Here is a 14376-nt window from a genome sequence, read left to right as displayed (position 1 = left end):
CCTCTGAGAGGTCATGTACTCAACTTGGATACCACCCTCCCCCATGATCCTTGGGATATACAGTCAAGTACACAGCACCCCTCCCTTGAGGGAAACAATGAACATCCACTGATGGGTTTCCTGAGGCTGGTGTTCCCACAGCCCATCCTTGGGAAGGCCAGAAGGCAAGGATATGCATTGATAGTTTTCTTGTTCTTTAGGTGGCGGGTATTTAAGGTGTTGGGAACCTGATCTGATATCCAGGGCAAGTTGATGAACTTGGGTAACCTCACGACTCCCCCCGCTCCTTGTGACATGATGTATCAGCGATGTATCAATGATGGTTCTGGATATGTATTCTGGGTAGGGAGGGAAGGTCTTCAAAGAGCTTGTAACCCATGTTCGGGGTTCTTACTCTGTGTGGAGACCTGTTGCGCAACAATAAAGATTGTGGTCTACTGACCACTGTTTTGCTCCTGTATTTGGCTTCTTCCGCTAACTACAGAAACCTATGGGTACTTTCACCCTGATGAGTATCCTCGCACCCCAGAATTTTCCATCTCAGAATCCAGAGCCAGCAGGCCCAGAGAGTCAACAACCAGCTGCACAGCCTTCCTCAGCCCAAGGGTCAGTCAGTAGTGGTATGTGCTACACTTTAATCAGTGGAAGGCTGCCTGGAGCATGCACTGCAGATTGCTCACAGGCAGAGAGAGGCCTTTAGGATCAGGGAAGGGATCCACAGAGGGATCCAGAACTACCTGTAGAAGGCAGGAGGCCAGGCTGCAGGTTGGTAACTGGACCTCATCCTGAGGGCGGACAGAAGTATAGGGATCAGTTCAGGGTCAGAGGAACTGCGTTTTGTCTTATTTTATTTGTGCCCGGTGGTGTTTTCCTTTTCTGTGTTTAATTTAAAGTGCCTTTTGTGTTTAAAATCCTGTTACTTGTAGATAGTCAATAAAATATTTGTTCTTTGTTTAAAAGCCCAGTCTAGTGCTGTGCCTACAGTCTCACCTGCTCTGCCCTCTACCAGTGCCTTAAGAAGGGTTCTGGGAGGGGCAAAGCCCCAAAATGTGCAAGTGCTAACCCTCTAGGAGAAACACAAAGTTAGGGGTTTTCATCTCCAAACCCCAGGAGTCAGCCAGAGGGGACTCACTACCCCTCAAGAAAGGCATAGGGAAGTCAGTGAGTGGTGGCAGCTACTCACTGAGTGGCTACCCAGTTGAAGATTAATTTTTATTCTTATTTTTAGATTCTAATCTAAGTATGAGTTAAAGATTTAAAAGTGGCGCTAGCAAGCGCAAGAGACAGAGACTCGGAAATGCTATGATAATGAAGTTAAGACCAATCACTGCTTTCGTGCATCAACCACTCAGTGAAGCAACAAGAGTCAGCAGTGAAGCTATTCAATCTGAACCAAATACAAGCATTCAACCAGACAAAAACCTCCCTGAAAGAGAAACAGTGAAGCAGGATGTGGAACAGCAAAACGATTATGAGGAAGCAGCCATGAAAATATAGAACTAATTCAACAGTCACTTACTGGGCAGGGAGAGGCTAAAGAGCCACAAGAAAAGAATGTGAATAGTCAGATTTTGCAGTTCACACCTGATATGATAGTAGGCCAAGTCCAAGGTGTCCCAGATGCAAGAGAAAGATGATGCCAAACATAGATCTACCGTACCAGATGTTGGTTTGTGGTCAGAATAATCACATGAGAAAGTATCCTATTGGGTAGAGAGGGGTCCCTCTCAAGTTCTGCATCATCGTGGACCATTTTCAAATTCCAAATCAGTGTACAAAAAGCAGTCCAGGTTTTGCACAAAAGCTTTTTTTTATCCAACAAAAGTAAATGGGGAAACATATAGCCAAGGGTGGCTTGCATATTCTCCCTCAAAAGGGCAGATTTTTTGCTTTGTTTGTAAACTCTTTCCAGACCTTGCATCTTCTTCCACAGTTTGATGACTGGCACAACCCCCATCTTATCCAAAGTCATGAAAACTCAGAGAAGCATAGGAATGCCATATTGGCCTACCTAACAAGGGAACGCAGGCAAATGTTTACTTCCAAGCTAGAGGAACAAATAAAAGCAGTACAGCAATACTGGCAGCATGTCATGGAATTATTGCTGTAATATGCACTCTTGTAGAATGAGGCTTACCATTCGGGGAGACGATGAACACTTTGGATCACCAAATAATGGTCTTTTAGAACTAGTGGCAAAATTTGATCCATTTTTACATGCTCCTATCAATCGGTATGGACATTCTGGATCAGGCAATCCCTCTTATTTGTCAAAAACTATATGTGAGGAAGTTTTTCAGCTCATGGCAAAAAAAGTTAAGGATGCAATTCTGGCTGATGTGAGAAAGGCTGGATATTTCAGCTTTTCAGTAGATTCCACTCCTGACATTTCACATACTGATCAGTTGACTTTATTTATCAAATATGTATCACCTGAAGATGGTTTGCCAACTGAGAGATTAACTTTCCTTGAGCTGAAAGACCACTCAGGGGAAAGCATGGCTGATTTAGCGTTCAACTATTTTACTACTGAGCTTGAAATTGACTTTAGAAAATGCCATGGGCAGTCTTATGACAATGCTGCCAACATGGCTGGCAAGTACAATGGTATGCAGCAAAAAATCATTTAAAAAAAAATTTGCAAAATTTATTCCATGCGCAGGTCACTTTTTAAATCTGGTGGGCTGTTCAGCTGTGGATTGCTGCCTTGATGCAGTGAACTGTTTTGGCATTATCAGTGAAATTTATACCTTCTTTTCATCCTCCACAAAGAGATGGGCAGTTCTAAAATCATTTTTGCCACCTCAGTCTAAAGTGCCTTAATATTTGTCAGACACTAGGTGGGATGTACACGCAAAAGCCACAGAAGCTGTTTTGGAAAGTGCTATCACCGATGCCCTCAGTCATTTGTACTCTGATGTTAAGGGGAAGGGGGAGACCAGGCTTCAAGCTAACAATCTTTTGCAGAAAATGGAAGAACTGGAATTTGTGTTTATGCTGCATTTTGGATCCATGTGCTTGGTCATTTTCACATGGTCAGCAAAGCCCTTCAGAAATCAGACCTGTTATTGAGTTCTTATGCAAGTTTGTACAGTTCACTCCTGGATTTTAAAGGAAAATTAGACTTGTTTTTGACGAGCTTGAGAAACAAGCAAAAGCCACCTTGCCAAATGTCAACTACAAAACAAGGAGACAAAGAGTGAGGGAACGGCAAAGAAATGACAGAAGTGCACCTGATGCCTCAGATGCACTATCTTCAAGAGATAGGTTTAGAAGAAAATCATTTATTAGATGCACTTGAAGCCAATTTAAAAAGAAGTAGTGTGTATAGTGATACTGCACAACTGTTTGCCATTCTTGCTAATTTGACAGCAAGAAATTAAGCAAGGTGTTGAACTGTTGATGAAAGAAAACCCAGAAGATATTGACCTGAAACCTGTTGATGATATTTTGCACTTTCACCTGTTCAGGAGATAAAGCCATAGGCTTACAGCAGAGCACTCTCTGTCTCATACAGACCTTTATCAAATTATATACAAGGAAAAAATTCAGATAGCCTTTCCTAATGTGGAAGCAATCTTGTGGCTATTTCTTAGCTTTATGGTCACTAACTGCTCAGGAGAGAGGAGTTTTTCAAGACTCAAAAGAATTAAAAATGAAATAAGGGCCACAATGTCTCAAGAGAGGTTGTCCACACTGAGCATTCTGTACATTGAAAGTGACAAACTTAGACAAATTTTGATGAAGTTTTGAATGATTTTGCTATGAGGAAGGCTAGGAAAAAACCATTTTAGCCTTACTGTATTTGATGGTTGTAGTTTACTTCCATTTTAAAACTGACTTTTTAACAACAGCATAAAGTACCGGTAGATTCTAAAAGTGCCACGCTGTCAGGTAATCATAATCATATTATTTACACTTCCCAGGCAATATAATTTGTAAGCTCAAGGTGTGTTTTTTAAGGATAACATTACAACCTCATTTTCCTAAAACATTATACATATTCCACAACAGGTTCACGAAGTTCAGTAAAGTGGTACCTCGGGATAAGAACTTAAATCGTTCTGGAGGTCCAGTTCTTAACCCGAGGTACCACTGTAATTGCAAAAGGTTTTCAGTGTTAATTCTATGCATTTTTAAAAATCACCATGGTATTAAGTTCACAATAACATCTTATGTCCTTTATGAGAATTACAGAATTTTAAATCCCGTCCTCATCCTTCTCTTCACGCACTTCCATTTCCTTCGAGTCCGGAGGGGGGGGGCCGGGGCCGGGGCTGGGGCGGGGGGGCCTCTCTTCATCCCGGCCCGGCGGGCAGCCAGGGCTCCGCGCTGAGGGGAAGACCGGCCGGCCGGCCGGCCCTCTTCTCCTCGGCCCCTTGCCTCTCCTCCCCAGGCCTGCGGGCGACCCAGGCGGCGGCGGCGGCCTCTTCCTCCTCCTCCTCCTGCTGGCCGGGCGCCTTGGCGAGCGGCCCCTCGCCGCCGCCTCCTCTTTCGGGGCCGAGCGTGAGGAGCGCGAGCGAGCGAGCGAGCGCGGAGGCGGGCGGAGGGCGGAGCGGAGGGAGGCGCTGGCCGGGAGGCTGCGGAGCCGAGCCGGGGCGGAGCCGCAGGAGGAAGATGGTGGAGCGCCAGGCCGGGCGAGCGGCTCCGCGGAAAGCTGCTTTCCAGGTGGGCCGCCCAGCCCAGCGCTGCCGCCGCCGCCGCCGCCTCGGCCTCCGCTGGGCGCCCTGAGTGCGGCGGGCGCCGCGGCTCCCCAGGCAGGTAAGGGCGCGAGAGAGACGCGCGGCTCCCTCCCTCGGGGCCGAGAAGGGGATGTGGGGAAGCAGGCGCCGCCCGCCCGCCCGCTAGGGAGGCAGAGCCGCCGGGTCTCCTCAGCCGCGCGAAGGGGCCGCGGGGGCTCCTCCTTGCCCGAGGCTGCGGGGCCCGCCAGGTGCCGCACCGGAGGGGAAGCCGGCCTCCCTCCCTCCCTCCCTCGGAGCCGCGGATGCGCCTGCAGCGCCCAGCAGCCTCCCTCTCCTCCGCCCGGGCGCCTCCCTGGGGCTGCGCGGAGGGCGCCGGGCGCCGGGGCTGCCGCGGGGAGCTCCCGCGAGGGCCTTCTCCCCTTTCTCAAAGGCTCGTTTTGAGAAGACTTGGCGTAGCTCTCCGATGGCTGGAACGTCAGATTTTTAAAAATGCTTCTAGACCATATTATCTCAAAAGGAACGGTACCCACCGCCAAGAATGAACGGAAAGGCTCATCCTTTTCCTGCCTCCGAACAATCCTTCATATTAAATGTATGCAAATGCAGGGGTGAGGGGCAGATCAGACATGTGACATAAATTTCTCGCCTCAAAGTATGCTGCTTATTTTGGTATGGATGTGCGCATCCATCAATATGCATTTAGGCATCCCTTTGCTTATGTATTTCCAGAGACCCATCTACATCATCCGAACAATATCTGAGTCACAGTACCTTACATTCTACTGCACTGCTGTCAAATTGCGAAGTGTTTTTTCTGTGTTTGCAGCCTGTGCCTCTCATACCTCCAGAAGCGCACATACAATGCCATATTTATTGCAGGCTGAGAAATGGAGAGAAAAAGTACAGTATTGTATTTTTGTTGCTGCATTAACAATAACACAAAACAGGAACCATTTCTCCTTTGTCTTAAATCTGAAAGTCATTTCAGAAACTTAGTATATCAAGCATATCCAGCATATCCCTAGTGGCATTTATGTTTTTTTGTATTTTTTGGGGGGGGGGGGAGCTGTGAAGGGGCAGATCTGCATAACATCCATGCATCTCCATCCCTAAACATATTAAGACCAAAATCCTACGCATGCTTTCTTGGAAATAAGTCCCGTGGGTTTTGCTTATGAGTGAGCAATGACAGGATTGTGCTGCACAGCTGTGGTCCTTCATACACCAAGTTTCACATAAGCAACAGAAACCACAGTGTGGCTTGCTTTTGAGTAAATATACAGCAGGTAGGACTATGTATGACCAGTTAAAGAAAGTACAGTTAAATCCATGGGGGATATTCCCAGTTGTGTGATTGACCATGGCCTCAAATTAAGTCAATATTTGTAATAATACTGTCCAAGATTTGATTGTCTTTTAATTCTAAGTTATATACAGTGCTATTTTTCTAGAAAAAGGGGTGCTGGAACCCACCATGAACACCTCACTTGTTTTCTTATAATGGCAATGGTGCCCAGCTGAGAGGTGCCAGAACTGAGTTCAGGCGAGTTCCAGCTGAAAAAAAGCCCTGGGTATATATTTATTCTAAATAGCAATCTAGGGTTCCTCATCACCACTGAAAGTCGTGCTGTTAGCCTGTTTTAAAGCACAGCATACTAGCCAATAGTATTTAGAAAATGAAAGCAAAACAGGAGTACTGTGTATATAGCTTTATTATAGCACTACATTTTCTGTATATGCCTCTGTTGCAGCTTTTTTGAGAGCAGTTTTGCTTATAAGTTTGAAATCTAGAAAGTATGTACACGTCAGCTTCTTTTTGTCCTGCTGTGTTGTACCTTTAATAACTATGACTAGCAGAAATTCAGCAGATGACTTTCTTTATGGTTTGTAGGTTCTGCATTGGGGAATACTGCTACATTTCTCTTTGTCTCTTAGCTGTAACAGTTTTAGGAATCCCATCACTAAAAAGTGGGCAAGCTTAATAGAAAGTTGGGTTTCGTTGTGGGAGATAATAGACTCAAATACTATGGAGGTAACTGAGTGGCTTTGGGCTAATCATGTTAACTTACTTCAGATGGTGTTTATGAGACTATACAGTACATTGTGATAAAGTTGAAAGCCAGGTTGATTGAAAATATCTATTGTGTTTGCTATAAAATGATTGAAGAATGGTTGCAGTAATCTGAATTTAAAAGTGCCATAAACATCAGATTTGAACTGGTTTGGCCAAGTAATAGTAGTACTAGACATGTATCCTATAATTCATGGAGGTATAATGCCTCTTTTGTAGCTGTTCTAGCTTGCAGCTACATTTTTGTTATGCACTAATGCGCCTGGCTTGATTTGAAATAGGAGTAATGTCTTTTGACTGTTGTTTTGTCTTCAATGTAAAGCCTCACATTTTAGAAAGCTGGTATAGAAAAGATATTTGTAGTTTGAGTCATTGGTTGATTCATTGAAAGATTGCCAGGGGAGGTAGACTCTAAGAAGAGAGTGCTGCTTGAGAGAAGCAGAAATGTTTTTCATATTGCATGCAGAAAATTTATTTTGTATTAGCTCAAAATGAATTCTGTTTGAAAAATGTACTGTTCTTAAAGCTATGATCCGAAGCATACTTGCTTGAAATCAGTTGAATATCTAACTGGATGCATTTAATACTGAGTTATAAACTTAAATTTTTAAGTGGTTTTTTAAAAATTGCAAAAATTGCAAAACCAGCAATAAGTAAAAAAAAAAAAAGCAATAAAATTCATTGGGAAAAACCCTCTAAACATGAATATGTAAAGTGGAAGGCAGCGATGTTACTTTTGCTTTTGTAATAATTGTTTTTTATTTGCTGGGATTAAAATAAAATTTAAAAATATGTAATGTATTAACTCGTTAAGAATAAGTATTTAAAGAGCTGAACTGTTTGATCATTGTCATTCTCAGTTCAACCCTTAATTGTCTTTAAGCTACATAGCTGCCTCTCTGATGTCTGATATCTTATAAAAGAAGCCTTAAGAATGAAAGGTGATACAAGAGACATTACACATACTTCTGAAAATCAAGAAAATCTTTAATAAAAATAGAAAAGAAGAATGAAAGGTGTTGTCTGTGACCTTCAAGGAAATGTACAAAGGTATCATTGACTAAATGTGGGGAACTGACCAAAAGCAGGCCGGCCAGCTTGCCTAGCATGGAAAGGCAGGAGATGAAGGTCTTCCTTCCCCTCAAGGTTTCACAGAAGGTTGTTCTGACTCACAATCACTGAATTAATTTGAACTCTGCATTTAAGAAATTACAACAGTGCACCATTGGAACATTTTAGATATAATACCTTTTCATTCTTCCCCTTCCAGTTCCATCCTGCAGCAGTACAAAATGAAATTTAGGTCTCTTCTACATAAACTCAGGCCACATATTACAGAGCTCTTTCTGTGTGCATTTGTATAGGGTGTTTCTCCACCTTTTTCAAAAAACCAAAATCATCTCTGTGGGCAGAGCAAGACCAGATGGAAATGGAGGTTATGCAGACCTTTCCCATCTGGTCCCCAGAGGACCCCATATGTTTTCTCTCATATATATAAATGGTAGAAGAAGCTTCAAAAGGTTGCTTTAGAGCAGTGTTTCCCAACCTTTTTTGGGCAAAGGCACACTTGTTTCATGAAAAAAATCTCGAGGCACACCACCATTAGAAAATGTTTAAAAAATTAACTCTGTGCCTATATTGACTATATATACAGTGGTGCCCCGCAAGACGAATGCCTCGCAAGACTGAAAACCCGCAAGACGAAAGGGTTTTCCGTTTTTTGAGGCACTTCGCAAGATGAATTTCCCTATGGGCTTGCTTCGCAAGAAGAAAGCCTATAGGGAAATCTCCAGGGACCTCTTTTAAATGCTGGCGGTGGGGAGCAAAGCCTTCCCCCCCCTCCGGCCTTCAGAAGAGGTCCAGGAAGGCCGGCGGGGGCCGAAAGGCTTTGCTCCCCACCGCCAGCATTTTAAAAGCAGTCCGGGATAGCAGGGAAGCGCTTCCCGCTATCCTGGACGGCTTTTGAAGGCAGGCGGGGGGAGCAAAGACTTTTGTTCCCCCGCCCGCCTTCAGAAGAGGTCCAGGACCTCTTCTGAAGGCTGGCGGGGGGTGAAAGTCTTTGCTCCCCCCTGCCTGCCTTCCCGGGAGAGCGGAGAAACGCAGCGTGTTTCTCCGCTGTCCCGGACAGCTTTTGAAGGCAGGCAGAGGGGAGCAAAGACTTTCGCCCCCCGCCCGCATTCAGAAGAGGTCCAGGACCTCTTCTGAAGGCGGGCGGGGGGCAAAAGTCCTTGCTCCCCCCCTGCCTGCCTTCCCGGGAGAGCGGAGAAAAGCAGCGTGTTTCTCCGCTGTCCTGGACGGCTTTTGAAGGCAGGCGGGGGGAGCAAAGACTTTCGCCCCCCGCCCGCCTTCAGAAGAGGTCAAGGACCTCTTCTGAAGGCTGGCGGGGGGCAAAAGTCTTTGGCTCCCCCTGCCTGCCTTCCCGGGAGAGCGTAGAAACGCAGCACGTTTCTCCTCTGTCCCGGACGGCTTTTGAAGGGGGGGAGCAAAGACTTTCCGCTCTCCCGGGAAGGCAGGCACGGGGGAGCAAAGACCTTTGCCCCCCGCCCGCCTTCAGAAGAGGCCCTGGACCTCTTCTGAAGGCAGGCGGGGGGCGAAAGTCTTTGCTCCCCTCTGCCTGCCTTCAAAAGCTGTCCGGGACAGTGGAGAAACACGCTGCGTTTCTCCGCTCTCCCGGGAAGGCAGGCAGGGGGGAGCAAAGAGGTCCTGGACCTCTTCTGAAGGCGGGCGGGGGGCAAAAGTCTAATTCTAATTTCAATGAGTGTGCCCTCCCACGGCACACCAGGCAACGTCTCGCGGCACACTAGTGTGCCGCGGAACACCGGTTGGGAAACACTGCTTTAGAGCTGAAAAAAATGATAAGAGGGGAGAGGATTAAGCACGCTCTCTACTTTCAGTCTTTCTCTGCTTAGATTGATTTTGGTTTTAAAAAGAAGAAAAAAACAGGTAGAAAGAACTTCATGGAGTTAGACAGAATCTTTAATCAATGCTTGTGTATTTTCTTAAGATTGCAGAAATATCTCAGCCTGCCATTCTTTGTGTTGTGTCATGTACGGCACACAGTTTTGCTTAAACTTCCCTTGTGCTGGTATGGTTCCCTTCAACCTTCCTCTTGGTTTAGTCTACAGTTGGTTTCCCTGGCCCTCTCCAGACGTTGATGACTACATCCCTGCTGGAAGCAGGAGTCCAACAGCATTGGGAGGGCCATAGTGTACCTGCCTTGATTTAAATAGAACAAGGAGCAGGATCTGGGAGACCCTGGAAGCACAAATTTTCTTATTTCAGTGTGAGAGCTTGTTTGTGGTGTTGGCTGTTTGTTTTCAGGAGTTTCACATGAATGTATGTGAGGAAAAATATGTGGAATCATATATATGTGTATGTATATATACATACATACATACAGTTTTATACATTTTATTATAACCTTGTTCAAATGTGATACCAGGTCTTCAAGAAGAACTGAACCTAATGGGACACTGAAGGCACTCAGATTCTTTTGTTAAACAGGTCCCTTGACCATGATTCATAAAATATTGGCCTGCCAACACCTGGGCTACAAGTTTTTGGTCCGCTCACAATGCACATACTGGCAAGGCTAACTAGTTTTGAATGAAACACCAGGCATGTCTAACACTGTGTGGGTAAGCTATTCTTGGTCACCCAGAAACTTATTTAAATCAGGGCCAGACCAAGTTTGGTGTCAGTCTTCATAAAAAAAAAGCTGGAAATGTCAGATTCGGCCACTGGACTAAAATCTATGGGAAAACAAGAGTGTACCCTTTCACAACCAACTGATAGGTTTGTGCTTACTTGTGGGTTATAATAATGGCTGAAAAGCATTACTAGGGTGTTGGAATGATGACACTTGACTATGACTTGACTGGGTAGACAATGTCACTGTGCTCAAGAGTTGCTTCCTCCAGTGTCTGTAAATACTGCAGTGAAGCAACACCCTCTAGTGCCCATTAATTCTTGCTTCCAGACTAAAATATGTGAGAAAACAAGGGGCTCACACATTAGAGCTCACAGGTTTGGCAGACTCTTAGCAAATACATTCTTGCCAGCCACTGTGAGGTGAAACCCATCACAAGTGGGGTCCACAGGATTATGTCCTGGGCCCTTTGTTGTTCAACATTATAAAAGACTTGGATGAAAGTTTTGAGGAGATGTTTGGGAAGTTTTTGAGGTTTGACGTTTTCTTATGTTTGTATATGTGCTGGAAGGTGCAAGGGTAGCTGGGGAAACTGATGGGTGGAGTATTGTTGCTGCTGCTATCATCATCATCATCATCATCATCGTTGTCATCATCATCACCATCATTATTAAATTTGCAGATAACACCAAACTGGGAGGGGTAACTAATGCTGCAGAAGACAGAATCAGAATTCAAAATGACCATATAACAGATTGGAGAACTGGGCCCAAGTTAACAAAATGAATTTCAATAGGGACAAATGTAAAGTTCTGCACTGAGGCAGGAAAAACCAGATGCACAAATATACTGGATTTCCAGTAGTACATGTGTAAAGGATTTAGGGGTCTTAGTAGACTACAAGCTTAACATGAGTCAACTGTGTGATGCAGCAGCAAAAAAGCTAATGCTATTCTAGGCTGCATCAACAGAAGTATAGTGTCCAGGTCAAGGGAAGTAATAGTCCCACTCTATTCTGTCTTGCTCAGACCACACCTAGAATACTGTGTCCAATTCTGGGCACCACAATTTAAGAAGGATGTTGACAAGCTGGAAGGTGTGCAGAGGAGGGCGACCAAGATAGTCAAGGGTCTGGAAACCTAGCCCTATGAGGAGCGCTTGAAGGAGCTGGGTATGTTTAACCTGGAAAAGAGGAGACTGGGAGGAGATGGCATCAGTAGGATAGCTCAGTTGGATAGAGCATGTTGCTGATAAAAATAAAAATAGTAGTAGTAGTAGTAGTAGTAGTAATAATTATTATTATTATTATTATTATTATTATTATTATTATTATTTATTATTTATACCCTGCCCATCTGGCTGAGTTTCCCCAGCCACTCTGGGCGGCTTCCAATCAAGTGTTAAAAACAATACAGCATTAAATATTAAAAACTTCCCTAAGCAGGGCTGCCTTCAGATGTCTTTTAAAGATAAGACAGCTGCTTTTTTCCTTCACATCTGAAGGGAGGGTGTTCCACAGGGCGGGCGCCACTACCGAGAAGGCCCTCTGTCTGGTTCCCTGTAACCACACTTCTTGCAATGAGGGAACCGCCAGAAGGCCCTCGGCGCTGGATAACACCAAGGTTGCAGGTTCAGTTCCCATAAGGGACAGTTGCATATTCCTGCATTGCAGGGGGTTGGACTAGATGATCCTCAGGGTTCCTTCCAACTCTATGATTCTGTATTATAACTGTCTTCAAATATCTAAAGGAATCTCACATGGACGATGGAACAAGCTTGTTTTCTCGTGCTCTGTAGGCTAGAACCCAAACCAATGGCTTCAAGTTACAAGAAGGATGATTCCGACTAAACATCTGGAAGAACTTTCTGAGGGTAAGAGCTATTCAACAGGGGAATGGACTCCTTTGAGAGGTGGTAGACTCTCCTTCTTTGGAGGTTTTTAAGCAGAGGTTGGATGTCATTTATGTTCTAGTTGAGATTCCTGCAGGATCCCTCTCCTTAGCAAAGATCTTAGCAGGAGCCGGGTGGGGATCTCTCAGCTGGGAAGGGAGGCTTTGCCCTCTCCAGCTGAGCTGCCACGAGAGATCCCTGCCGCTGCTCCTGCTTGCACAGGAGTAGGAGCTGGATCGGGCTGCTCAGCTGGGGAGGTGCAGGCTCCATCGCACTTTCCATTGAGGGGTTTCGCGCTGGGAAGGGAGGCTTCCCCAGCTGAGCTGCCCCGATCCAGCTCCTCCACCTTTGCAAGCAGGAGTGGGGACACTCAAAATAGAAGTGTGGCACTGAAAAATGAAGTGTAACACTCAAAACGGAACAGTTCGGATTCTGAAAAAAGTTCACAAACCGGAATACCTACTTCCGGGTTTGCGGCGTTCAATTTCCAAGTTGTTCATGAATTAAGCTGTTCGAAAACCTAGGTACCACTGTATATTTCAGTGGGCAGAGAGGCAGACAATATGCGGTGGGCACCCCAACAGAGCTATAATGGCTTGAGTGTGCTTCCTTGGGCAACTTCCTTATTGCCCATCTGAAAAAAGAAGGGGACTTCCTAGGGGAATGTTACAACGCCTAGGGGATTGTAACATGCATTGCTCTGGAATGGGCCAGGGGCTAGATCTCTGGGTGTTCTTCAGTAAATCAGCAAATGTTTCTAAATTCCAATAGAAAATTATAATATATGTGTATGCTATAGCTGGATGCCTTGGTGCTGATCTCTTAACCTTCATGTTCCCCACCCGGTTTCCTTGACTGTGTCTTACACACCCCAGTGCCATGACTCAAAATTTCCCAGAACATCTGCCTCAGTGAGATTGCTGTTGCAATGAGAAACAGGTAATAAACATTTTAAATATGTGCTTAAAAGTTGTACAATGTGGCTTTTACAGATGTGTAGTCTGTATTGATGGTGATTGGAAAAAATGGTGGGTTTTTTTTTTGGGGGGGGGGATACAGATCATTGATCAACATAATAAACCAGAAACTCAAAGCAGTACAAAGGCATTTTTTAATAGCTACTAAAAAGAAGTATTCCCATTCAAGTCTGATTCTTGCCAATGGACTCTACAAAATGATATGCTGTTTTCAAAATGGAAATCAATTGGTGTTTTCACCTGCACTTTTCAGTCGCAGCTTGCACAGTACTACCTGATAAGCATATGTTAGGATACTGAAGATAATCATTATTTTATTTTTAATAGAGCTAAACCCAGTCTTTATGCTAGAGTTCGTATCGGTTCAATTAATGCTCATTTGAATAATCTGAATGTAGAGACAGTGCTATTTGATAAATAAAATTATAGGAATTAATTTGCTGAATTTCATGTGAGAGAAAAAAGTTTTCCTGACTGAAGCTATTCCATAAGTGTTTATGATACATGGAAAGAAAATGAATTGGGTTGTTTAAAATATTTACCGTATTTTTCGCCCTATAGGACGCACCGTGCCATAAGGCGCACCTAGTTTTTTGGGGGGGAAATAAAGGGGGAAAAATTATTTTCCCCCCCCAGGCGTGGGGCTGGGGCGGGGGAGGCCCGAGCTTCCCCCGCCCCAGCCCCCAAACAGGCAGCTCTCTGCAAGCCGTGGGAGCCCAGCACTGGCTCCCGCTGCTTGCGGAAAGGTCCGCGAAGCCTGGAGGCGCTGAGCTCAGCGTGCGCAGGCTTTGGCATGCAGGCAACTCTCCGCAAGCAGTGGGAGCGCTCCCGCTGCTTGCGGAGAGGTCCACGAAGCCTGCAGAGCGAGAGGGGTCGGTGTGCACCGACCCCTCTCGCTCTCCAGGCTTCAGTGAAAGCCTGCATTCGCCCCATAGGATGCACACACATTTCCCCTTCATTTTTGGAGGGGAAAAAGTGTGTCCTATAGGGCGAAAAATACGGTATATATTTAAGATAAATAAGTTTGGAAAATACAGGCCTGCAAAATTTTCAGCAGCTCCAAAAGTTCAAATATTATTCACCTAATGAAAGGCTTGGGCTTCCTTT

At 45.1% G+C, this 14376-nt stretch overlaps 1 protein-coding gene and 1 long non-coding RNA gene across 3 annotated transcripts in view; both read left to right on the top strand.

Moving 5' to 3' along the window:
• Positions 1-4663: 4663 nt before the first annotated feature.
• The window catches only part of APBA1 (amyloid beta precursor protein binding family A member 1), a 119226-nt gene continuing 109513 nt past the window's right edge, over positions 4664-14376 (top strand). The window contains exon 1 of one of the 2 annotated variants that reach the window (XM_081880958.1): positions 4664-4761. The gene's annotated coding sequence lies outside the window, so the exon portion shown is untranslated. Of the gene's footprint in view, positions 4762-13168; positions 13232-14376 lie in introns of those variants that run through there. The other variant, XM_081880959.1, reaches the window with a different exon arrangement.
• LOC309352581 lies at positions 5086-6097 on the top strand. The gene is made up of 2 exons (XR_014161386.1): positions 5086-5274; positions 5412-6097. It is a non-coding gene; the product is annotated as an uncharacterized lncRNA (long non-coding RNA).

Source organism: Podarcis erhardii (assembly GCF_964252035.2).
Source record: "Podarcis erhardii genome assembly, chromosome: 11".
Taxonomy (NCBI): Eukaryota; Metazoa; Chordata; class Lepidosauria; order Squamata; family Lacertidae; genus Podarcis; species Podarcis erhardii.
This window is presented reverse-complemented; position numbering and strand designations above follow the sequence as displayed.